The sequence below is a fragment of the Felis catus genome, chromosome E3 (assembly GCF_018350175.1).
Source record: "Felis catus isolate Fca126 chromosome E3, F.catus_Fca126_mat1.0, whole genome shotgun sequence".
NCBI lineage: Eukaryota > Metazoa > Chordata > Mammalia > Carnivora > Felidae > Felis > Felis catus.
This window is the reverse complement of record NC_058383.1, coordinates 14003627-14027342: the sequence shown is the minus strand read 5'-3', so window position 1 is coordinate 14027342 and position 23716 is coordinate 14003627. Positions and strand designations below refer to the sequence as shown.

General features: G+C 53.4%; 1 long non-coding RNA gene across 1 annotated transcript; it reads right to left on the bottom strand.

Annotated features, from left to right (window-relative positions):
- Positions 1-2: 2 nt before the first annotated feature.
- LOC109495184 lies at positions 3-21799 on the bottom strand. Its single transcript, XR_002738926.2, has 4 exons — positions 21240-21799; positions 19817-19962; positions 18439-18666; positions 3-5503 (listed from the first exon to the last, which is right to left on the bottom strand). It is a non-coding gene; the product is annotated as an uncharacterized LOC109495184 (long non-coding RNA).
- Positions 21800-23716: the final 1917 nt, after the last annotated feature.

Below are 23716 nucleotides of genomic sequence, written 5' to 3'. Positions count from 1 at the left end.
CTCCTCCAAAGACTGTCTCTCTCTGTGACAGAGGTCTCAGCCCTGTCCCCATGTTCCTCACCTTACTCTGCTTGCTAACCACCTCAACCCGAGGGTCTCCATTTCCAACCCCTTGGCTCATTGACGTATTCAAGTCTCCCCATAGACACTGTCTTCCTTCTTCAACCCGGACCATTTTGCTGAAATGGGACACTAATAACTGGTCAGTCGACTATTCCCAACCTCTTCCTCAGTGGTCTATGCAGCATCTAACACTATTGGCCATTCTTAGGTCTCAAAGCCTTTGCTGGTATGCCCCTTACCTCTTTGATGATGGTCTTCCCCGTCTTCTTGTCCAGTTCTGCCATCTCTAACTGCCCCTAGATTTCATTCTTGCCCAGGGTTCCACCTTTGCTATCCTTGTCCCTTGTTCTACATGCCCCCCAGCCTTGGGTGACTTATCGACTACTTTGGCTCCCACAATCCCCTGTCTGTTGATGATGCCCAAATCCGTGCCCCTAGCATTCTTATTCTTCTTGATCTCTCCCTGAAAGTACCGCAAGCCTCAGAAATTCCACACTCCACCACTAGACTTGTTTTCTTTTTCTCTGCCTGATTTCAGCCATCCACCAAACGTCCCAAGCTGGTAACCTGAGAGTTGTTCTTGAACATCCCTTCTGAACTTCTCACTGCTCCACAGTAGGGCACTTTCAGAACCCTAGTCCCCCATCTTTCAGAGGGCACCTCCTCTGCCTAGCAAATTCCTACTCCTACCTCTAACCGCAGAGCAAATGTCAATGACCTCTTGCAAACTTCTGCCCCCTCCCCTGCAGAGTGAGATGCACATTCCTCTGTGCTCACATATTTTGGGCTGTTCCTGCTACGTCATTTAACATGTCATGGGCCAGTCTACTCTGTATGTGGCTGTCTTCCTCTTCTAGGCTCAGAGCTTCTGGAAAGCAAGGGCAATTTCTTTTCCATTTTTGTATAAACAGTATCTAGCACAGAGTCTCCCCATAGTGCATGCAGTCGATATCTGCTGACAGAGTAGGGATTCCTAGCCGCCATCTTGGATCCCACTGCTCCCCATAATACAGGAGGTTGTGTGGCATGGAATTGGGAGAGTCAGGCTGTGGAGACAAGCAGCCTTGGGTTTGACTCTCAGCTCCCACACTTTCTAGTTAACGTGACTTTGGACAAGTTATGCGAGCTCTCTAAGCTTTGGGAATATGTAGTTAGAATTCAATGAAATGATGCCATGTAAAATACATAGCAGAGTGCCTGGCCCGGAGTAAAAACTTTATGAATGTTAGCCATTATTATTAATAATACGAAACCTCCTCTGTAGGCATGTGGAGTAAAACTATAATCTTTTAAAAAGCCTTAGGAATCAGAAGCTCTTAGGCAACCTTGAATTCATAAGTTTCTGATGAATTTGGTTTTTCATGTGAGATAAAAAAAAATGTATGATATTTTATGTTTGAGTATAATAGCAAGCTTCAGTGTAAATTTTATAGGTCCGGCAATATAAGAAACAAGTCTTCATGCCTATTTAAAATTAGAAATCCAACAGGGAAAATATAAAGATATCTATATTGGGTATTCATGCTTCGAAAAATTTAGAAAGAACTCAGCAGGTTTCTTGATGGATTAGGCTTCCTTTGCCTTTTTCAGAGGACCTACGAGCAAAAGAACATGTCACATCACTTCCTTCTCTAAACCTCTTGAAACATTGACAGATCCACATTTGTACAGAAGTGCCATGATGCATCATATTGAATTATTAACTTTTTCTCCTAAAGATCATTAATATCTACCTCCCGCTGGACCAAAATTTAAAAATCTATATAGGCTTCCGGGAAAAAAAAAGCGAGACAACAGGTTATCATTCCATATGACACAGCATGAATAATGAGTTTGCTAGGTTTTGATAGATTTCATTCACAAATATTTCCCAGCTTACTGAGAGCTGTTAACTCAGGCTGCATTTTTAGGCAGAGCCTGGAAGGATACTGTGGGTCTGCCGTGGCCACGGTGATCAGAAGTCATCGAAACAAATGAGGGATGCTTTGGGGACGGGTCCAGACCACGTGTGCTATTCAGTTATAATAGATCCGTTGTGTTCAGGGCTTGAGATGAGAATGAGCACTGTCCAAAGAGCATTAGCAGTAACGCGTGTTACCTAAATTGTGTCCCTCCCCAAAATTCGCATGTTGAAGTTTGAACCCCGAATATCTCAGAATGGGATTGTATTTGAAGATAAGGTCTTTAAATAGGTATAATTAAGGTGAAATGAGGTCATTCGGGTGGGGCCTAATCCAACATGGCTCCCCTTAAGAAAAGATAGAGCAGGTACTCACACACAGGGAAGGACGGGGGGAGAAGACGAGCCAAAGAGAGGGGCCTCAGAAGGAACCAACCCTGCGGACACCTTGGTCTCAGACTTCCAACCTCCAGGACCACGAGAAGACAAATTTCTGTTCCTTAAGCCACCCCGTCTGTGGGAACCTGTTATGGCGGCCCTAGTAAACTAGCATGAGGGATTTATCAGAAATCCTATCTTTCTTATCACTCTCAGTCCCCACAGCCTTTTTGCCCCCCACAATCTCAATCATTGCGTCTTCCGTGGGCACAGGTACAAGGGTTCTTCCCAAGGTCTCCTCTGGCCCCTCAGGGCCTCCCAAGGCTCCTCATCGGTCTCTGCATGGCGGCCATGGGTGGGATTTATGTCTCCTCTGGTCTGATATTTCAGCAGCGAGAAGGTGTGTTTCCCCACAGGCGTTATCAGGCACCTCTTCTCGACCAGAGAATGTCTGAGGCTAAGACCACACTCTGTCCATCGCATCTTCCTCCTCTCAGTAGCATATGTCGGCTGACCCTTTGAGACTCCCCTGTCTATCCCAGCATGGGCCTCCGAGGGGCTGGCATTTGACTCCGTCGTATCCTCCTGTTAATCGAGGTCCCTGGAAAGCCCCGGTCTGGAGGCATCCGTCACCTCCCCTCTCTGCCTCAAGCCACAGCCTGCTATTAACAGGAGCTTAGCTAGTGCGGCTTTTGGCCAAAACAAACAAACACTCCGAGCATCTTATGTTGAATTACGAGTCCTAACGTACCTCTTACTCATTCCTTTGGCTAACTATTGCTTTCAAATATTTGTCTGGGAGAAAATAAACTTTCTAGGCTGCTCTGGAGGGCAGCATTAGGATCTGTGCATAGCAGCTGCGCAAAGGCAGGTTGTTTCTTTCACCAAAGGGCAAGGTCGTTAGCCGTTCTCGCCAACAGCGGAACGACGTCTTGCAGAGGAGTGACCTTCCCGTTCTTAGAAGTCGATAAGCAGAGGAAGAACGCCTGCTTCTTCCCCTCTTTCTCTCCTAATTCTTCATTTGCCTCTTCCCCCACATGCCTTATTCTGGGAACAGTGCCACCACTGTCCCCTCCTACCCAAGTAGGTGTCTGCGGCTCACCTTGCTTCCCACCCGTCCTTCTGTGCTGCACCCCTGGGTGATTGGACCTCCACGGTTCTTCATTTCAGCTCTACTCCTCTTCCTGGCCTGACCCCGGGCTCCCACAGTGTCCTCACCAGAGAAGGATGCCCTCTTCCTCGCTGGATCCCCTACCCTTTTGATTCCCTCCCCACACGGCACCCAGAGCGTTGGGCCGATTCTTTAGCTCTTAGCCCTCGGCGGCGCACCGACGGTCTATGCTCTGCTTTGTGACGCTCCTGGTGGGGTTCTGCAAACCACGGTGCCCGCTGGTCCCCGTTAGGTTCTGCGGGAAGCAAAGGGTCTTTCCCTTCCCCTGTGTCAGCTTCGCCCAAGCAGTGGCGTTGCACCTGTGACCACGTGGTTTATAATTAAGAAATACGTGTTTGGTCTTTGTCCCCGTTTCTGCGCAGAGCTCCCAAAACGCTCGGCATTTCCAATGTTGAGAACGATAAAGGTGTCTCTTATTATACCAATGAGGCTACTCTGGGACTGCACCTCACAATGGCACTGGTCACCTGGGCAGCCAACCTTGTGATTAGAAGGTTGGAATTTATGGCCCCACCCCCAACCTCCAAGGAGGGAGAGGGGCTAGAGGTTGACTCGGTCACTGATGGCCAATATTCTAATCAATCATGCCGACACAACGAGGCCTCCCTAAAAAAAAAGTAAATAAACAAGACAGGGTTTGGAGAGCTTCTGGGTCGGTGACCCGGTGAACGCATGGAAATGCAGAAGAGAGTGGCATTCTGAGATGAGAGTGAAGATCTGTTCCCTTCCCCCGTCTCTGGCCCTGTGCATCCCTGACATCTGTCTGTTCCTGAGTTATACCCTCTCATAATAAACTGGTAACCCAGAAAGTAAAGTATCTCCCCGGGTTCTCCCTGAGTGAGCCACTCCAGCGAATGAAAGGAACTCGAGAAATGGGTCTTTGGCCTCGGAAGACCACGTGACCACCTGGATCTGTGCCGGGCACCTGAAGTGTGGGGGCAGCGTTGTGGGACTGAGCCCTTCTCGTGGAGGATCAGATGCTCTCCCTAGATAGTGTCAGAATTGAGCGGAATTACAGAGCACCCAGAGCACCCTGCTCGCGTTCTATGCCCCGCCCTGTTCTTAAGGCTTGAGCATCTCCTCCCCCAGGAAGCTTCGCTGACATCGGTTGCTTATTTATTGCCCCGTTGGATAAGGCGCCCCTTCCTTACACTCCCAGCATCCTCTGTCTCTTCTCTGAAGGCACTTAATGCACCACTTCGTAACTGTTGCCTGATGTTTCCGCGTCTCCCACTGGGGAGCTCAAACCTCTGTCTTCACTCCCCACCTCCTTTGTCTGTAGTTTCTTCTTCATCACACGTGCTCGAGGAGTATTTCCGTAAAGAAGGGAGGAAGGGAGGGAAGGAGAGAGAGAGAAAGAGAAAGAATTCTTGCGTCCCGAGGTGACTTTCTACGCACCCAGGACGCATTTCTGACTACAGGGCGGGTGGTGGAATTTACTCTGTTCTGGAACCGAGGTACGGTTAGAATGGAAAGTCTTTTTTTTGGTGCTGATCTGGAGCTGAAGAGCTTTTCACGTCTCTGGTTGTTCATTCCCTGGTGGACAGATGGGATTGGCTGCCTCTGTCGGCTCCGGCACTCAGGTCCCGACCAAGTCACAGCTCGGGGAAGTGGGGACAATGCAAGCGGCTTCTAGAGAGCAGACGACAACCCCAACGCGAGCTGGTGCTGGACGTAGAATGCAGGGCAAGCCAGGGAGAGAGGTCCCTGGGTCTGACGATGTGCTACGACAGTAAGATTCCTGATCAGAGCGGGGGTAGTGCTCCGGAGGAGGAAAGAAAATGATCTCAGGGTCCAAGAAGCCAACCCAGCCTGAGGCAAAAGGAGGGAGGTTTGGAGAGGCTCCGGCAAAGACACATCCAACTCTCTTTGTCATGGACTGCGCGCTCCTGTCCAAGCTATCACGAGGAGAGAGGTAATGTTTCCGATGCAGAGGCTCCAGCAATTCGAATTTCCACTTCGCCCTCTTGTCCACTTGCCTTCTGGCTTCCCTTGGATCAAAAAAAAAAAATCGCTTAAATTAATTTTCATCCTCGGGAGAAGGACTTTTTCTCTCTGCGACGTATGTGTGCGTGTGCGTGTGTGTGCATGGGCACGTGTAGGAAACACCTCTCAAGTAACCTGCAGGTGGTCTGACTTGGCCAAAATGCACCGTGTCCGTGGAGCAGCTAGCAAGAGGCAAGAGAACAACGAAGAAAATTCTTCCAGGGTTGTGCGGCCTGAGCAGGCCGCCGTGCAGGGAGGAGAGGGAGGCCCAGAGATGTGATGGGGTTTGCCCAAACCCACCCAGTGGGTTTGCTGCTTGGTGGCCAGCCCAGGACAGGGACCCAGAACTTCAGACTCTAGGTCCAGGGTCCTCGCTTTACAAGGTGACACATCTCTTTGATTCACAAAAACAGAATTTGTTATGATCCCTGCAGCTCCTCCGGGCAGGCTCAATATCCCTTTACCTGGTAAATTATTTATATTGAAATGTATTCCCGGGAGGCCACAGTGAAGCCATAGAAGCTGGGAACATCATTTAATTTATTACTGCCTGGATTCCCAACTGCTGCTGGTTCTGCCGCGGCAATTTTTAATGCCACATTTCCAGTTGCGGGTAGACGCTCCGCCTTGGCAGAATGGTGTGTGGGGCTTTGCAAGGCCCACAGGAGAGCACGGTCACCTCGGTGGACCTGTGAGGAGCTCCCCCAGCCTCCTACCCGGTCCCGCCGACCGGCTCCGTGTGGACGATGTTAGTTCCAGGGTGAACATGGCCCGGTCCCCCGCACCGTGCTGGGCGGTGACCTCGCTTGCAGACGTGACCTCGTTTCGCCTCTACAAGCCAGCAGGGTGAGGGTTTCCCTGGCCCAGCAGGTGCGAGAAGGTTCTGACGAGGAAGTCGCCCCCTGAAGTCCTGCAGCGAACACGCAGCAGGCCCGGATTCACAGTTGCCGGGTCTGATTCGGAAGCCCCTGCCTCCTTGAGAGGTGGTGGAGCCTCACGGTTAAGAGCAGGGACGGTTCCTCGGGTCACCTAACACCTGTGTTTCACCTTCCTTGTCTGTAAACGTTGGGCATTCTAAGGATTGAGTGAATTCGTGGAGTAAGGTGCTCGGAGCAGTTCATAGTGAACAGTGAGTTAAAATGCTACTGTCAGTGACCCACGGGGCCGGGTATGGGTGTCATCACGGTGGAGATGTCACAAAAGGCTATTTTAACCTCCTTCACACAATGTACGTGTAGGTTTGCCTGAAAAAAGAACCCACGAGCCCTTCACGTCCAGAGCCCAGAAGCAGCAGATGTCTAGTCCCCGCTCTGTTGTTCATTCACCAAGTCATTTAACTCCCCTGAGCCTCAGTTTCCGTACCTACCAAATGGGGACAGTGATCCCTGTTCCGTTTGCTGCACAGGATTGGGAGACGACGGTGCCGTTGGTTGATGAGCCAATATGGTTCTTACTGTGTGATAACGGTGAGGATTAAGAGGGACCTCGGATCCCACAGGGCTCAGAGTGAACTCTCCGGTCCCTGTGGATGCCCCAGCTCTAACTGCCGTCTCTGTGAGTGTGCCGAGCCCCCTGGGCACGGGGTCCTCAGCCACGGCTGCACAAGGCATCCGAGGAAGCACAGACTCTCCTTATGCCTTTCCATTGGCCCGAATCAGCCAGTGCCGCTCTCCCCTTCCACTGAAACAGCAATACATAAGTTTGGGAAGTGAAGTGGTTCTATGCTTGGCCAAGGAAGCTCCCGTCCCCTCCCATCTTGACTTCTGGGACCTCCGTTTCCCCCTCCAAGCTTACCTCCAATGTTGCTTCCTCTGAGAACACTTCCTGAGCCTTCCTCGGGCCCTGCTTCTCCCCTGCAGCCCCTGACACAGAGCCAACACCTCAGGGAGCAGCCCAGAGCCAGGTCCAGGAAAGACCACTGTGGCCATGCCCGCCAGGGTGGGTCAGCAGTTCTGGCCTTGCCTCTTCTGCCTCCCCCCACGCCAGGCCAACTTTTAAGATTTCATGAGGGACGGGGGCACCTGGGTGGCTCAGTCAGTTAAGCATCTGCCTCTTGTTTTCGGCTCAGGTCATGATCTCATGGTTCATGAGTTCGAGCCCTGCAAGGGATTCTGTCTCCCTCTCTCTACCCCTCCCCCTCTCACTCTCTCTCCAAATAAATAAATAAATAAATATCTTTAAAAAAAGACTTCAGGAAGGACAAGAAAAAGGAGTTTACAGGTATTTTTTGCAGCAGCCATCAGCCCAATGTCTCTGTGTTGGCCTGACACAGGTAGGATTTGTTGCCTCAAACTTTCCACCAACGAAGGCCCCATCCCGGCTGATGACCAGTTCTTTCCCATGGGAAACCAGGAGCCTGGCAGGAGACCCACAGAGAAGTTCAGGTCCAAGAAGCAGCCAGCGGCACTGCTGAGGAGAAATGATGGTTCTAACGTCTCAGGCCCGGCTCCCCAGGGACGGAGGCTTCCTCAACTGGTGACCAGACGTAAAATGGGTCACAACTTGGCCCAGTGGTACTCCGCTCATTCCGCGGGTGAGAATCACCTGGAGGAGTTAAAAATAGCCACGGTATCGGGGCGCCTGGGTGGCTCAGTCGGTTGAGCGTTCGACTTCAGCTCAGGTCACGATCTCGCGGTCCGTGGGTTCGAGCCCCGCGTCGGGCTCTGGGCTGATGGCTCGGAGCCTGGAGCTTGTTTCGGATTCTGTGTCTCCCTCTCTCTGCCCCTCCCCCGTTCATGCTCTGTCTCTCTCTGTCTCAAAAATAAATAAACGTTAAAAAAAAATTAAAAAAAAAATAGCCACGGTATCAACCAATGAAACCCAGATCTCTGGGTGGGACCCAAACACATTGGTTTTTAAAAAAAAAAAAAAATGTTTTTTAAGTTCTCCGGTGATTCTGATGCACAGCGAGGTTAACACTCACTTGCAAGGATCCGAGTTCCTGTCTCAGCTCCCCGAGCTGGAGGCAGGACTACAACAAAGATTCTTCCTACAGGTGCAGAACATAGCGGGTGTCAGCATGTGTCCCAGGCTGTGTCTGTAGCCGGTCACAGAGTGGGTCAGGTTAGCTATTTCCGGGAGAGTAGACACTGCAAAGCCAGGCAGTTCAGCGGGAAAGTATTATCCACGAAAATCAAACAGCGAGAAATTGAAACGGTGCCAGGGCAGAACTGGAACATCCCGATCCGAGACCCGCTGACTACTTTCCCCTATTAGTAAGACAGGCGTTACTAACGCGCATCCTGCCTGTCTCTCGGGGTGTTTGTGACTCACGAGTGAGGAAGCAGGGATAGTAAAACGCACTGCAACTTATGAGGCTTTGCACAGCGATGAGTTACTATGCTGGATTAAAGTTGTCGCTGCTCCACTCGTTCCGGGGACATGAAATACATTCGACGTAAAAACAAACAGTAGGGGGAGAAAATTCCTCTGGTTAGACTCATTTTCGCCCAGAAACCGGGTTCGTAAGCGTCTATGGACCCAGCCTCCAGACACGTTTAAATCCCTCCAGGCCAGGCCCCTGCAAAGTGAATCACACCATCGCAGAGCTTTCAACCAACCAAAAGGGGTGTTCAATGAAAGCGAGCTTTCTGCCTTGACCGAACCCGACCGGAACAAGAAGGCAGATGCAACACATTGGGGATGGGGCAAGTTCTCTACCAACGTTGGCTTGAGCGGGGAGTCTCCATCTCTGCCTTATCTGCCTTCGTCAGGAGCCGGATGTGGGGGTACAGCAGGTGCAGAGGCTGAGTCAGAGCAGGACAGGCTGACAGTCCTGAGCCCCTTGGCGTCTCAGCACCTGGGGAAGTGCAAAGACTCAGCATTCAGAGCAGGGCCAGCAGGGGAGGAGCCATCCCCCCACAAGGCTCACTCCAACTGAAGGCCCGGGGAACTCTGTCTCAGGCGACGTTCACAGCCACCTTCCGTTCTGTCCCTTCTTCCCTAAGCTTATGGAAGCCACATAAGAGTTACCCATATCCTTAACTCGGCCCCACTCAGCTCTGACTCAACTGATTGGTGACCCACAACACTGAGGCAAGAGCACCGTTAGCCCCCCTCGTCTGTTCGGGGTGGTTAAAACACAGACATTTACGCGCTCACGGTTCCGGACGCGGGAAACCCAAGATCAAGGTGTTCGCACAGCTGCTTTCTTCTGAGGCTTCCTTCTTCTTGGGCTTGTCCACAGCTGTCTTTTCCATAGGTCCTCACGCAGTCTTCCCTCCGTGTCTATCTCTGTCCTAATCTCTTCTTCTTATAAGAACACCAGTCATATTGGATCAGGGCCCACCCTAAGGACTTCATTTTAACTCAATCTCCTCTTTAAAAGCCCTACCTCCAAAGCTGGAACTTATGTGATTACAATCTGAGGCACGAGGGGTTAAAACTTGAGCATCTGAATTCTGAAGGGACACCATTCAGGCCCCCCAGTGTTCACAATTGCCCCCAATGCCTCTTTGCTTGACTTTCACTCCATGGGAGGTTGGCTCCTCATCCCTGTGTCCTGGCCCATGGACTTGACCTTTGGTCTTGATCGCCAACCTCGTTGAGTGCCCTCGCCCATTTCCAGACTTGCTCTACCCCTTGGAATCATAGGGAGGAATCCCACCTTCGCTCTGACCTCCGGTGGGGGTCTTAGACTGAGTTCTCTTTAGTTCTTTTGAAAAGGAGTTTAGAAATTTTGCCAAGAGCCAGTGACTCAAAATGTGTGCTTCTTGCTACAATTTTACAACCCTCCAGTCTTTCTGGAAACGTGCTACAGCTCGGACGAGGGAGGACGCCCGAGAGAAATCGAGTGCCCCTTTTAGCTGACTGTCATTGGCAATAGGAATGGCTTCCTAGAGCTCCTTTTAGACTCTAGAAACCCAACCCCCTAAAACTGAAGGACAATCCAAAGTAATGGCCAGTGTATGTATGCGCTTCACTACAAATGTTCCTGGGTACGTGAAAAACCTATTTTTCAAGAGACGTCCAGTATGTTTGCTGACAGAGGGGAAAGATGGTGTACTTAAGGAACCTGGAGGTTCCCTTGGGGTATTTGTGACAGCCTTGTGACCCACCACGCCGCTATTCCTAGGGTCTGCCCCTGGGGCGGCTGGGGGGCGAGCAGGAAGATGAAGAGAAAAAGAGCAGTCAGTTTATCCACCAACATTGCTGCCTTTTCCCCCAGTAGTGGTCTGAGCATAAGGTAGAAATCTTCCAGCTTGGGATACACTTGCTTCTTCGGCCATCATTTGGGGCCGGTAATACTCATTCGTTCATTTCTTTAACAAACATGAATTATGTATTACCGTCTCAGCCTCGTGCTGGGGGTTGGAGAGGGGAAGATAAAAAGAACACTGTGTTTTCAAGAGGAAGCTTTAAGAGGCTCCCAAGAGGAGGGAACAGATGATGTCAAGCAGGCTGGAAAGCCCAGAAACCTTACACGCACCCATGTACGTAGCGTCCAGGGTCGGCAGTGGTCTTGAGCCTCGAGCGAGCTGGACTCTCCTGGCCAGCATGTCCACAGGTCGAAAGTGACTCATGCTCCAGGATGCAAAGACAGGCTTGAATCCCGAGGGGCCTCTCCCAGGGGACAGCAGAGGTGGCATTGGTCCAACAGTCCCCGTAAAAGCACACAAGGCCAGCCCCTGCACCCTGCAGGATGTGCTGCAAATTCTAGTGCCACCTGAGGTCCTGGGGGACAAAGCCTGGAACCCGGAATGGGCGCAGGTGGCTTGAGACTCCCCTTAGCGTAGCAAGCACACATAGGACATTCAAAGGTCAAGCCATCATGCCTGGAAGGAATGCCATGTTCCATCCGCAAGACTGATTTCCCCAAGAGCTGCTTGCGTAGAGAGTCGTGCTAGCATGGTTCACCCTACGAGACGTTTGGGCATGCTAAAGTGGGACAATTTTCCAAGGTCCACCCGTGTGGCAGTCCACGTGCCTTGTCTCCAAAAGGGAGCATTAAATCAAATCCTTAGTCTACTGGAGGTGTATTAGCCAGGGCGCTCCAGAAAAAATGGAACCAACGGTATGGAGGGGGGGGGGGGGCGGGGAGAGAGCTACAAAGAGAGGAGGGAGTGATTTATTTTTAAAAAATTGTCTCACACCATTTGTGGAGGTTGCAAGTCCAAAATCTGCAGGGTAGGCTGGCAGCTGGAGACTCAGGGAAGAGCTGCCATCTACATCCAAAGGCTGTCTGCTGGCAGAATCCCTTCTTGCCTGGGGGAGGTCCATCTTTGATTTATTACAGCCTTTAGCTGATTGGAAGATGGCACCTGCATTAGGGAGAGTAATCTGCTTTACTCTGAGACCACAGATTTTAATATGAATCTCATCCAACGAACGCCTTCACAGAAGTATCCAGGATAAGATTTGACCCATCCAAGTTGACACATAAAATTAACCATCGTAAGAGTTCTATGCCCAGTACAAAAGCGGGAGGGGGGAGGGGTGCGGTCCCTTTCACTTATCAATAGATACAATTTGAGTGAAGATACAATTCTTCATACCAGCCACTCAAAGGCATAGCTCTGTTAATGTTGAGGTCCCTGAAGCAGGTGCAATAGACTAGCCCAAGACTCCCTCTTGGAACTTCACGCAGCTGGAAATCCAGCTGGCGTTCTCTGTCCTGCTTCCTTCGCCAACAGACCAGGGGGTCCCCCAGGGCTGAGAAGAAGCATGATTTCTCATCGATGACTGCCCCCCGAAGACACAGGGCTCCAGCTCACGACAGAGGATGTAACAGACATGGCGTCTGGTCTGAGAATCAGTTAGTGGCTACCTTGGCCCAATGAGATGATCACTCCTCAGCCTGCTTCTGAGACCTCTTCTCTGGAAGTCACCTATCTGCAAACGTGCCAGTCTCTTACCTGCTTGTGCACGCATCCACTCCCCTGCTTTGCGCTCACTACAGGGTCTGCCCCCTACAAGCTACCTTTCCTGGCTCCGTTGGCAGCTGGGTTCAGCCAACGAGAGGTATCGACAAGAGATTGGAGGTTAGGAGAATCAGAGGAACCAGGGTATATTTCCCGTCCCCATCTCCTTCTCTGCCTTGATCCCACTCCCACTGACAGCTCCTCCCTCCGTATCCAGCTCCTGCCAGGCAGCCCCTGCCTTAGCTCCAGCTCCTACTTGGGTGGGCATCCGCTCCTGAATCTGCAAAGTGGGTGTTGAGTCCCACGGTATCTTGAGCCAAGTCCAAGTCTATAAACAAGCAGTGAGAATGCAGGGGCTGCTTAGAGTCCCCCTCCCCACCCTCCACGTCTGAGCAATGCCCTGCTACACCGTGTAGTGATTAGCAGAGTGGACTCTGGACTGAACTGGGGGCAGGGGGTTGAATCTGGTGCAGCCACTTCTTTTTTTTTTTTTTTTAAGTTTATTTATTTTTGACAGAGAGAGAGAGAGAGTGCGAGCGTGGGCTAGGGAGGGGCAGAGAGAGAGGGAGACACAGAATCCGCAGCAGGCTCCAGGCTCCGAGCTGTCAGCACGGAGCCTGACGCGGGGCTCGAACTCACGAGCCGAGCCGTGAGCTCTTGACCTGGGCCGAAGTCTGACGCTTAACCGACTGAGCCACGCAGGCGCCCCGTGGTGCAGCCACGTCTTCCTGGCTCTGTGCCCTGGGGCAAGTTACTCAACTTCTTCATGCCTCTGTCTCATCATCTGCTAAATGGAAATGATAGTACCTAATTTATAGACTTGTTGTGATAAAATGAGTTAAATCCTAGCAACCAGGAGGTGCCAGTCGAAATCCACTATTATCCCCTCTTGAAGGCTCTGATCTGCCCAGCAGATGGGATCCTCCCTGCCCATCCCAGCAGCTGGGTTCCCAAGGAGGCAGACCTGGCCCCAGGCCTGGCCTTCTTGCTCTCCCTTCCTGCTTTATGCTACCAGCCAAGGGCCAGCCTAGCCCCAGAGCGCTGGAGTCCCGATCACCAGAGGAGCCCTTCGGGGACCCAGGGACGTCACACTTCAAGAATGTTTAGCTCTTGGGGGTGCCTGGGCGGCTCAGTGTGTGAAGCGTCTGACCCTTGGATTCAGCTCAGGTCACGATCTCACGTTTCATGAGTTTCGAGCCCGGGGATGGTCTCCTCACTAACAGTGCAGCGCCTGTTAATACTCTCTCTCTCTCCCTCTTTCTGCCCCTCTTCTCTCTCTTTCTCTCAAAATAACTAAATAAACTTTGGGGGGGAAAAAGGGAATGTTTAGTTCTTGGAAATCATTGAAGCACACTTTCTGTCTTGCCCCCATCTGGGCTCTCCGGGGGAGGATCTTTGTTTATTTGGTTTTTTCCCGTCCGGGGAACAGAACCAGAATCAGCATGCGGAAGTGGCAGAAAGGAAGATTTTTGCCTTGAATTAAGGAGGAATTTTCTACAAGTGAGCAACATCTGAAAGTTATGGCAGAGAGTTCCCTGTTACAGGACACGCGCACTACGGTGACACGGATGGGTTCAGGCTCAGCATGGGAAGGTGACCGAGGTCTCCCTGTGGGCCCCTTCCAGCACCGGGCATCCAGCATCCTGTTAATGAGATGTCCGGGATGCTCTCTCGGAAGGCTGTTTCCACTCAGAGGGGAAATGAAGTCTCACCCACTGCTGCTCTGGGACCGGGGCGGGGCGGGCTCCCATTCTCAGATGCTGAGAGGTATTTCGGACTAAGAGTGAATGAATGAGTTTTTCTGCTAGGGCTCCCTGTTACACTACCTCCCGGGCTTTTGGGTCCTTAAGCATCCGGCACAGAGGGTAAACGGAGGGTTTTTGCATTCCTAGAACCTAGAGCAAACCCTGAGACCAAAGTTTAAGATCGTGGGGGGGGGGGTGGGGGTTGGTGGGGGGATGACCTAAAAACCCCAACCCCCCACCCGGTGTGCCTGGATGAGCAACCCCTGGGCTGGGAGTGGACAGGGGGTGCTGGGGGGGGGAGCAAAGGGCAAAGGGCCTCCGCCCCCCACCCGCCACCCCCGCCCCCCCACCCACCACCCCCGCCATTCCCTGGGCTGCCCCCAAGAGGGTCTTAAACCTCAGTGTAAGTTTGGACCTTTAAGAAGAGAAGTGGCCTCTGACCTCTGACCTCTTCCCCGGTCAGAACCCAAGGAGACTCAGGACTGCCCAGCCCAGCTTGGTGAGGCCGGAGCCCCATGTCTGCAGGGGGGGTGTAAGTGGGCGGAGCAGCCAGGATGGGGTCGCAGGTCCCAAGCACCAGGTTGTAGCACAGAAGTTTCAGGGAACCCACGTACCTAGAGGGTCCCAGAGCAGTTCTCGGGCCCTAGAGAGTGGGGTGCGGGGGACCCAAGGGTGGTCCACAGGCAGCAGTGAGAGCTGGTGGACCCGAGGGGACCTTGCGGGCAGAGGGGGGGCACACTGAGGGCAGAAGACCAGAGGGACTCGGGCCAGCTCGGAACACACAGCCTGACCGAGCCACGACCCACGTGGCTTTTGGATGCCACCCCAGGAGACAAGAAACTGAGACTCGCAAGAGGTGGTGTCTTCTGTGACTTGGGGGAATGGGAACCTGACAGGGAAATCAAGCTCAGTTACCAGCAAATAAGAGGCGATTTCTTAGCGGGAGAGTCTGCGGCTGGCACTCACGCCTGCTCTGTGGGCAGTCGCGGACCTGTGCGCGGCCCTCCCGGGGAAGCCTGCAGCTCTCTGGCTGGAGCGGCTTTGCCGCGTGGCCGCGTCATTTGTCGAGATGTCAGGAGCCCCAGCCCTGGAAGCAGCTGCAATGCAGAGAAGGGAGGGAGCCCGGGAGGGACCGCACCTGTTTTCTTGGGCCCCTCCCCGCCCCGGGAGGCTGGTGGGGGCTCCTGCGGGCACAGGCTTCCATCCTGGCCGTCTGCCCCCAGGTCTGACATTCTTCCAGAGCAAAGGGGCTCGGGGCCTCCCAGCTGCCAGTCCCCCGGGGCCCGTGGCTGCTGCTGCGGCGAAACTGTACCGCTTCGCAACGTGGAAAGAGCGGGGCTGACCTTGGGCCAAACTTGGACTATGGTGTGATGATTTCCTGCTTCCTTCCCACGGCTTTTTCCCATCGCGGGCTCTCGAGCTGCCCCTTGCTGGCCACCGGCTGCCGTCTGGGCAGGCCAGGCCTCCCCAGGCCTCCCTCCCCAACCACTGCCAAGTTCACACCCGCAGTCCTGACCCTCCCCCACGTGCACACACACTCCTGTACACGTCTCCCGCCGACGGAGCAGAATGGAGCCCCGACTTCCCCTTCACTCAACTGTGGCTGGAAACCCAACCTGGGGGCCGGAAATCAACTGAGGCTGGAAACCCAACTCAGGCTGGAAACCCAGGAGTCAGCCCCGACTCTTCCCCCATCTCCAGCCTGGTCCTCACCACCGGCCCAGTCCGGCGAACGCTGCGTGCAAAACGATGTCCCTCGTTCATCCACTTCCCACTGGCTCCTCAGCCGCCTCCCAAATTCAAGCCACTGTCTCCTCTTGCTGGATGGTTACCGGAAGCTCCTGCCTGGTCTCAGTACTTCTGATCCTGCGCTTATCATCCCTCCTTACAGAGGAGCCAGGGAAATCGATTAAAATGGACCCTGTGATCACAGCACGATCCTGCTGGGAACCCTCTAATGGCTTCCCATCGTGTCAGAATTAAACCCTCACTCCCGATGTGGCTGCAGGCCTCCAGGAGCTGGCCTGTGCCCTCTTCTCAGACCAGCCTCTGGCCATTCTGCTATCACCTCTGCTCCAGACACCCTGACCCTCTGTCTCTTCCTCAGAAACACCAAGCCCACTCCCCTCTCTGGGCCTTATAGCTGCTGGCCTCTCTGCCTAGAAGGTTCTCCCCCAAATCTCTTGGCACCTTCTTCCTATTGGTCAGCTCTTGAGGCAAACGGTCCGTCCTCAGAGAAATCTTCTTTGACATCCTGCCTAGAGCCTGATCTCAAGGGTCTCAAGGGTCCCAGGGGTTCCCAGAGCCGACCCACACTCAGGGGTGCCAAAGGTGACACAGCAAGGTACAGGAAGCGATAGCATTTCCATTTCTATTATTATTTACACTACTTTATGCCAGATTTATCTGTGTACATTTTATAACGCGTTAGTACAGGGGCTCTTGGGTGGCTCAGTCGGTTAAGCGTCCGACTTCAGCTCAGGTCATGATCTCGCAGTTTGTGGGTTTGAGCCTCGTGTCGGGCTCCGGGCCGACAGCTCGGAGCCTGGAGCCTGCTTCGGATTCCGTGTCTCCCACCCTCTCTGCCCCTCCCCTGCTCGCACTCTGTCCCTCTGTGTCCCTCAAAAATAAATAAACGTTAAAAAAAATTTACATGCATTAGTACAGTGGCACATGCGTATTGCTTATCAGCAATTTTATCTGTATGCATCGATGTGTGTGTACTGCTCGATATTTTTTGATAGATGTGCAGTCAAAAAGTTGAGAACAGCTGCACTTGGTGACACCGAGTTTAATTGCCTTCCTGTCACCACTAAACAAAATATTGCTTTTGTTTTGTTTATTGGCCTGTCTTCCCTGGAATGTCAGGTTCACACGTGACCTGTTTCCCTTGTTCACGCTGCGTTGTCTGTGTGACCAGCCCTTATAATAAGCTGAGCACATAGCACGTGCACGGTAAACACTCGTGGATGGTTTGAACGTATGAGTAAACAGAACTGCCCCCGAGACTTAGTGGAAGGACATCCAGCGAATCCCAATCCCAAATAAAACCTTGGTTTGCGAGCATCATTCGTTCCGGAAACATGCTTGTAATCCAAAGCACTTGGGTATCAAGCGAATTTCCCTGTAAGAAATAAGGAAACTTGGGGCTCCTGGGTGGCTCAGTTGGATGAGTGTTCGATGTCAGCTCAGGTCATGATCTTGCGGTTCGTGGGTTTGAGCCCCGTGTCGGGCTCTGTGCTGACAGCTCAGAGCCTGGAGCCTGCTTCCAATTCTGTGTCTCCCTCTTTCTGTCTCTCCCCCACTTGTGCTCTGTCTCTGGCTCTGTCTCCAAAATAAATTAACATTAAAAAAAAATTTTTTTTTAAAAAAGGAAAAAAAAAGAGGGGCGCCTGGGTGGCTCAGTGGGCTAAGCATCTGACTTCGGCTCAGGTCATGATCTCACGGTTCGTGAGTCTGAGCCCCGCATCAGGCTCTGTGCTGACAGCTCAGGGCCTGGAGCCTGCTTCAGATTCTGTGCCTCCCTCTCTCTCATCCCCTCCCCCACTTGTGCTCTGTCTCTCAAAAATAAATAAACATTAAAAAAGATTTTTTTAAGACATAAGGGAAACTCAGATGGTTCGTTCCACGACTCAAAAATATCTGCATAAAAATGATCATAATACTGTAATATAATACAAAATGCTGAAGAAAATACAAAACATAAAGACAGAGAGAGAGGAGGGTTATTGTGTAGGATGAATTTTTACTATCACTAATGGAATAATCACTGCTACCTATTGGCTCAATGGAATCTTTTTCTGCATGGGGGCCATCGTATATGCTCCCACGGATGTTGATTACCGTACAGTATTAATAAACTCTTGTCATATACTGTGTTTAATGTAACTGGTAATCAGGCAGCAGAGGAAAGGGTCTCTATCTGTGGGCAGCCTGACCTGGAATGAAGCACAAAGCATTCCTAAGCTTCCTCTTGTCTCGAAAAGCAAAGGACTGTCCACAGGTGCTTGGAAGGGACAAAAAAATACACGAATGCCAGTTGAGGGCACCTTCCAGTGTTCTGAAACCTCACTGATTTCTGCCAAACCCTGCGGCCTGAGACCAAGCATCTGGGCATGGGAGATGATCACCCACAATCCCGCAGAGAGAGAGAGAGAGAGAGAGAGAGAGAGAGAACCACTGGCTAAGTTGTGATCATATGATGTTCAGCAGCACATACTGAACTCATGTTGCGGGACATCGCTCGTTTATCAAATTAAAATTTATTAGAAATGTTCGCTCATCTCGCGGAACACTCGCAGGACAAGTGACACGCAAGCCAAGGTTTTACTTTACCTCTTCACAGTCAGAACCATGGCAGCGCTGTGTTGGGGTCCGGCGCTGTGTTGTTAGACCGCATCCGGCCGCACGTCTCCTTCCTCGTGGGATGAATTCGTACTTGAAATCCCAACGTGCGTCGCAGGTGAAAAGAGAAGGCTTTTTTCGAAGAAAGAAGGAAGGAGTGGTCAAAGGGCCGTGTATTTATTTCCTGCCGCCTCTGTGGCAAGAAACAGATCTGGCTCCCTGCAACACAAATTAATTATTTCACAGGTTTGAGGTCGGAAGTCCAAAATCAGTCTCAGTTGGTCAAAGTCAAGGTGTCGCAGGGCCGGTTCCCGTTGGAGGCTCAGGGAGAATTCATTTCTTGGCCTCTTGTGCCTCTGGGAGTCCCTGCATTCCGTAGCATGTCACATGACCCTTTCCTGACCGGCTACAGCCTCTGCCTTCTGTGGACACACAGACGTGTGTCCTCCTTTGACCTCCCTGCTTCTCTCTTATGAGGACCTTTGTGATTACATTTAGGGCTCACCCACATATTCCAGAATAATCTCCCCATCTCAAGATCTTCAACTTAATCACATCTGCAAGCCCCCTTTACCATGAAGGTAACATTTATAGGTTCCGGAGATTTTAGCTGTGGATATTTTTTGGAGAGTCGTTATTCAGCCTACCACAACCCGTATGTGAGCAGGTCGTAGACTGCACAAAGGCACCAAAATACAGACTGTGGTTTATTTGCCAAGTCCCGTATCTTTCTGATGTGCCCAGAGGGGGCTGTTTTTAACAATCTGCACAAAGGTTCTATGCGAGCCAGATGGTGGCCAACGCCGTTACCCGTTCCTTCCCTCTTTCCTAGGTCCCCAGAGACTCCTTCTGAGAAAGCCTTAAAGTTCTGGGATGTGCTTAAAGCCCCAGACCCCACTACTCAGATGGCTTCTGGCTCGGATATGCACTTTGGTACCACATCGAAAGGGCTCCAGGGCACCTGAAGAGTAGCTATCGATCTGTGAGCTGTGACCCAGATGCAAAGGGAGCCCCTGTGAGGCGACCCAGTGCTTCCCCAGTGGGGAGCCCCGAAGACTCACAAACTCTGAAGCTCCCCTCCTGGTCCCACCCTCACTCTCTCAGCTTCATGGTCTCCCAGGCTAAGCTCTTACCAGCCATTATCCGCTTACCCCATTGTGGACCCAAGGCTCTGCCATGACTCCTTCTGTTCCGCTAGTCTGAGGCAGGCCGAGGGTGTCCAGGGGCCCGAAAGGGCTCCGGGAAAGGCCTCCCTTCGTCACAGGCCACGCCCTCCCCGAGGTCCCCAAACTGCAGCCCAAGTACACATATGCCAGTTGTGTGGTGCACTGGGGACAGACACCTCAGGTCCCATGGGACATCGGGTTACCTCAGACTTATTGACACGAGGGGGCCCGTTTGAGAAGGAAGCTGTGGTGTCCGCTCTCCGCCAGACCAGCCTCGCTCTGTGGCTGTGTCAGCAGCAGTTATTGCTGATCTGTCCTCTCTCAAAGCCGCCAAGTCACCTCTGTCCTCCTAGAGGTGACACGAGGAAGGCCTCTGTTTTCGCAGGTTCTGCCTGCCCCCATATCTCCACAACTGTGGGTAGCTTGATACTAATTCTTCCCTTTCTCCTCCTCCCCCTCCCCTTCCTCCTCCCCCTCCTCCTCCTCCTCCTCCTTCCCCTCCCCTTCTTCTCTTCCTCCCCCTCCCCCTCCTCCCTCCCCTCCCCCTCCTCCCCTCCCCTTCCTCCTCCGCCTCCCCCTCCTCCTACCCTTCTTCCCCCTCTTCCTCTTCCCCACTCCTCCTCCCCCTCCTCCTCCTCTCCCTCCCCTTCCTCCTCCCCCTCCTCTCCTCCCCTTCCTCTCCCTCCCCTTCCTCCTCCCCCTCCTCCCTCTCCCCCTCCTCTCCCTCCCCTTCCTCCTCCCCCTCCTCTCCTCCCCTTCCTCTCCCTCCCCTTCCTCCTCCCCCTCCTCCCTCTCCCCTTCCTCTCCCTCCCCCTCCTCCTCCCCCTCCTCTCCTCCCCCTCCTCCCCCTCCCCTTCCTCCTCTCCCTCCTCCCCTCCCCCTCCTCCCCCTCCTCTTCCTCCTCCCCTTCCCCTTCCTCCTCCCCCTCCTCCTCCCCCTCCCCCTCCTCCTCCCCCTCCCCCTCCCCCTCCCCCTCCTCCTCCCCCTCCTCTCCTCCCCTTCCTCTCCCTCCCCTTCCTCCTCCCCCTCCTCTCCTCCCCCTCCTCCCCCTCCCCCTCTTCCTCCCCCCTCCTCCTCCCTCTCCTCCCAGTCCTTCTCCTCCCCCGCCTCTTCATCCTCCCCCTCCTCCCCCTCCTCCTCCCCCTCCTCCTCCCCCTCCTCCTCCCCTTCCTCCTTCTTCCTTCTAAGAAATCATCAGATTCTGTAACCTGCTGGTCTAGGAAATCTCTACTCCCGATTTTTTGTCCATTTCCCATGTTGGTTAGGTCAATGTTGACATTTTCAAATTCAGGATTCCTTCATAGCTAGTGTTATGTCTCCCATGAGCAAGACAGCTGGGCCACCTCAGCCCCTTCAGTCTCAGACGTGAGGCCCCTGATTAAGTCCAGAATGCTCTGTTCTGTCATAGCTCCTACACACGGCTCCTGGTAGTCTCTCTCCCACAGACTTCCATCGCCCGAGGTCCCATCCGAACCTTGTCTTTCTCCGTGCCCCAAGGTCATTCGGGGTTGACACTGATCGGCAGGGAGCTCAGAGGTCCCCTTCTCTAAGACACGACCTCTCCACCTGACCCCTAGAATAACACCCTTCCCAGATACGACCACTGTCAACCCCAGAGCCTCTTACCTGAGGTCCCAACCCCCACGGGCCAGCCTGTAGTGTCTCAGCACTGCTCCCACATGGCTAGGCAGCCCCTGCCCTGCACCAGGAAGACACAGCAGAGCCCCCAGGGCACCAGTCAGGCCGTTCTCTGCTGCTGATGGGACCAAGGCTGGAGATTCTGCCTGGGCAGTTTGGGGGCTTAGAAAACAAACGGAGGGGGGCAATGTACTTGATCCGGGGTCGAGGCCACACCTCTGCTGACTTTTGATCCATCTCAGACACAAAGTAGAAAAGGTAGGGGTCCTTGATGTGCCAATAATCTGTCCTGCCCCTTTGCCCCGAGAGCCAGAATTCACATTTTGCCCATTTCATAGGCAAGGTAATTAACACCTTTCAAGTTCTACCTTTTCTTCTTTGAGGAATCAAAAGGTTCATTTCTGGAATCAAATTTATGTAAAAGGCTTTAAAAATTACCCTGCAAATGAATTTCCTCTCCAGCAGAGCAACAGAGACCCAAGGAACCTGCTAAATCGCTCCCTGACCAATGTTAAATAGACTCAAAGGCCGGGGAGGTTGGGCGGTGAGGCTGGGGGCCCTCGGGAGTGCGCAGAGAGAAAATGCTGCAGCCGTTTCTCCAGTGGGACAGGCCCTGGTGCCTTAGGTCACCCAGCTTATAGCCTGGAGAGAGAGAGCGAGGCTTCCCCTGCAGAGGGGGAGGGGGAGGGGGAGGGGGAGGGGGAGGCAGCTCTCGAAGGCCCCCAGAGGTCCATCCAGCCCGAGGTGACCGAGGCAGGGGCACCCTAGAGAAGCTACCCTCAGCAGAGGTCCTATAAGCTCTGGGGACAGCCCTGGGTCAGAAGGAGGCTCGGCCCGCCTCTCCCCACCACGACCACCGTCAGACCAGCCATGCCTGGCTTTCCAGAGAGGCGGTGTGTGCAACTTGTCTTCAGCCTCCTCTGTCTTCTGGGTTTTCTATTTTCTTTTAAAAATGCATTGTGGGGGGGGCGGTCCCTGGGTGGCTCAGTCAGTTAAGCGTCCGACTTTTGGTTTCGGTTCAGGTCTTGACCTCGTCATTCCTGAGTTCGAGCCCCATGTCGGTCTCTGCTGTGACATGTGGAGCCTGCTTAGGATTCTCTCTCTCTCTTTCTGCCCCTTCCCACCTCTGCTCGAAGACCGCGGAATTCCTTGCTGCCCTCCTCCGAAGACCTACCACCTGCAAAGTGTGCAAAACAAACTCACTTCCAGATGCGGAGAACGACCCCACGGTGACTGCAAATCGGAGCCTCCGTGTGTTTGGCATTAATCATTTCTTCCCCGGCGGATGCTGCAGGAGGTCGCTAGTTGCTTGGCTTGGTGAAAAGAATCCCCCCCTCCAAGAGGGGAAGAGAAGCAGCGAGGGGCAGCCACGTTTGGCTGCGATCCAGTCCCAAGCCCCCTGCCTCCCCCCCCCGGGAAGGGGGAAACAGGGAAAGGGCCGCAGAATACGCACAGGGCAGCTCAGCCCTTCCCGGGGAGCTGCTCCAGCCTCCTGCCAGCCACTGAGGCTGCCGCACCCCAGGGGCCCCAGGGAACGAGGAGAGTGGAATGAGAAGAAGGCACCACAGACAGGGGCCTGGGGGATGAGGCTCCGATTTGCGAAGAGGCCAGGAGTGCTAAACCCACCAGAGGACACGTGATCTCCGTCGGAGGAGCCCTGCGGGGAGACCAGGCCTTCGCCTGCCCTTTGGCTGTTCTTTCTACTGTTTGTTGGTTTCTTGCACCCTCTTTGTTCTCCTTCCACAGGTGGGTCAGGGGCTTCCTGCCGCCTGCCTTCCCCCAGGCAACATCTGGTGCCCGATGTGCTGCATGCAGACCGGGGAGGTGCCTCCCTGCCAGCACTGGACAGATCAACATGGGCCTTGATCTCCTGGGGGGGACACACGATGGACAAGCAGACCAAGTGATTACCGTGTTCCGGTAGGGATGAGGGCGATGGAGGGAGGAGAGCAGGGTGGAGGGAGAGGGTGGCCGGAAGGTAGGGAGGGGACACCTCTCAGAGGGGGAGCCTGAATGTTGACAAGGAGGCAATCATGAGATCCGGAGGAACAGCATCAGGCAGAGGGAACAGCCAGTGTGAGCACCTGGAGGTGGAAACAGGGCTGCTGAACTCAAGAAGGGAGGGTGAAAGTGAAGGTGAAGGTCATTGTGGCTGGATCCTGGAGGGAGGGATGTGGGAGGCGAAGGAAGGTGGGATCGGAGAGGGAGCCAGGAGGCACAGCACGCATCATCCGCCGGGCCAGGCTGGCGGTTTGGATTTCACCCCCAGGCTTATGGGTGGGCCTTGGAGGGACGCCCACACAGGAGGGACGTGACCCAATGTATCTCTCAGAAAGGTCACCAAGCTGCCATGCAGGTGGCCGGGATGGGAGAAGGCAAACACAGAAGAAGAGAGAACAGTCAGGAGCCTCTGTGTTTGTCTAGAGGAGAGGAGGGTGTCTTGGCAGAGGATGAGACGTGGTCAG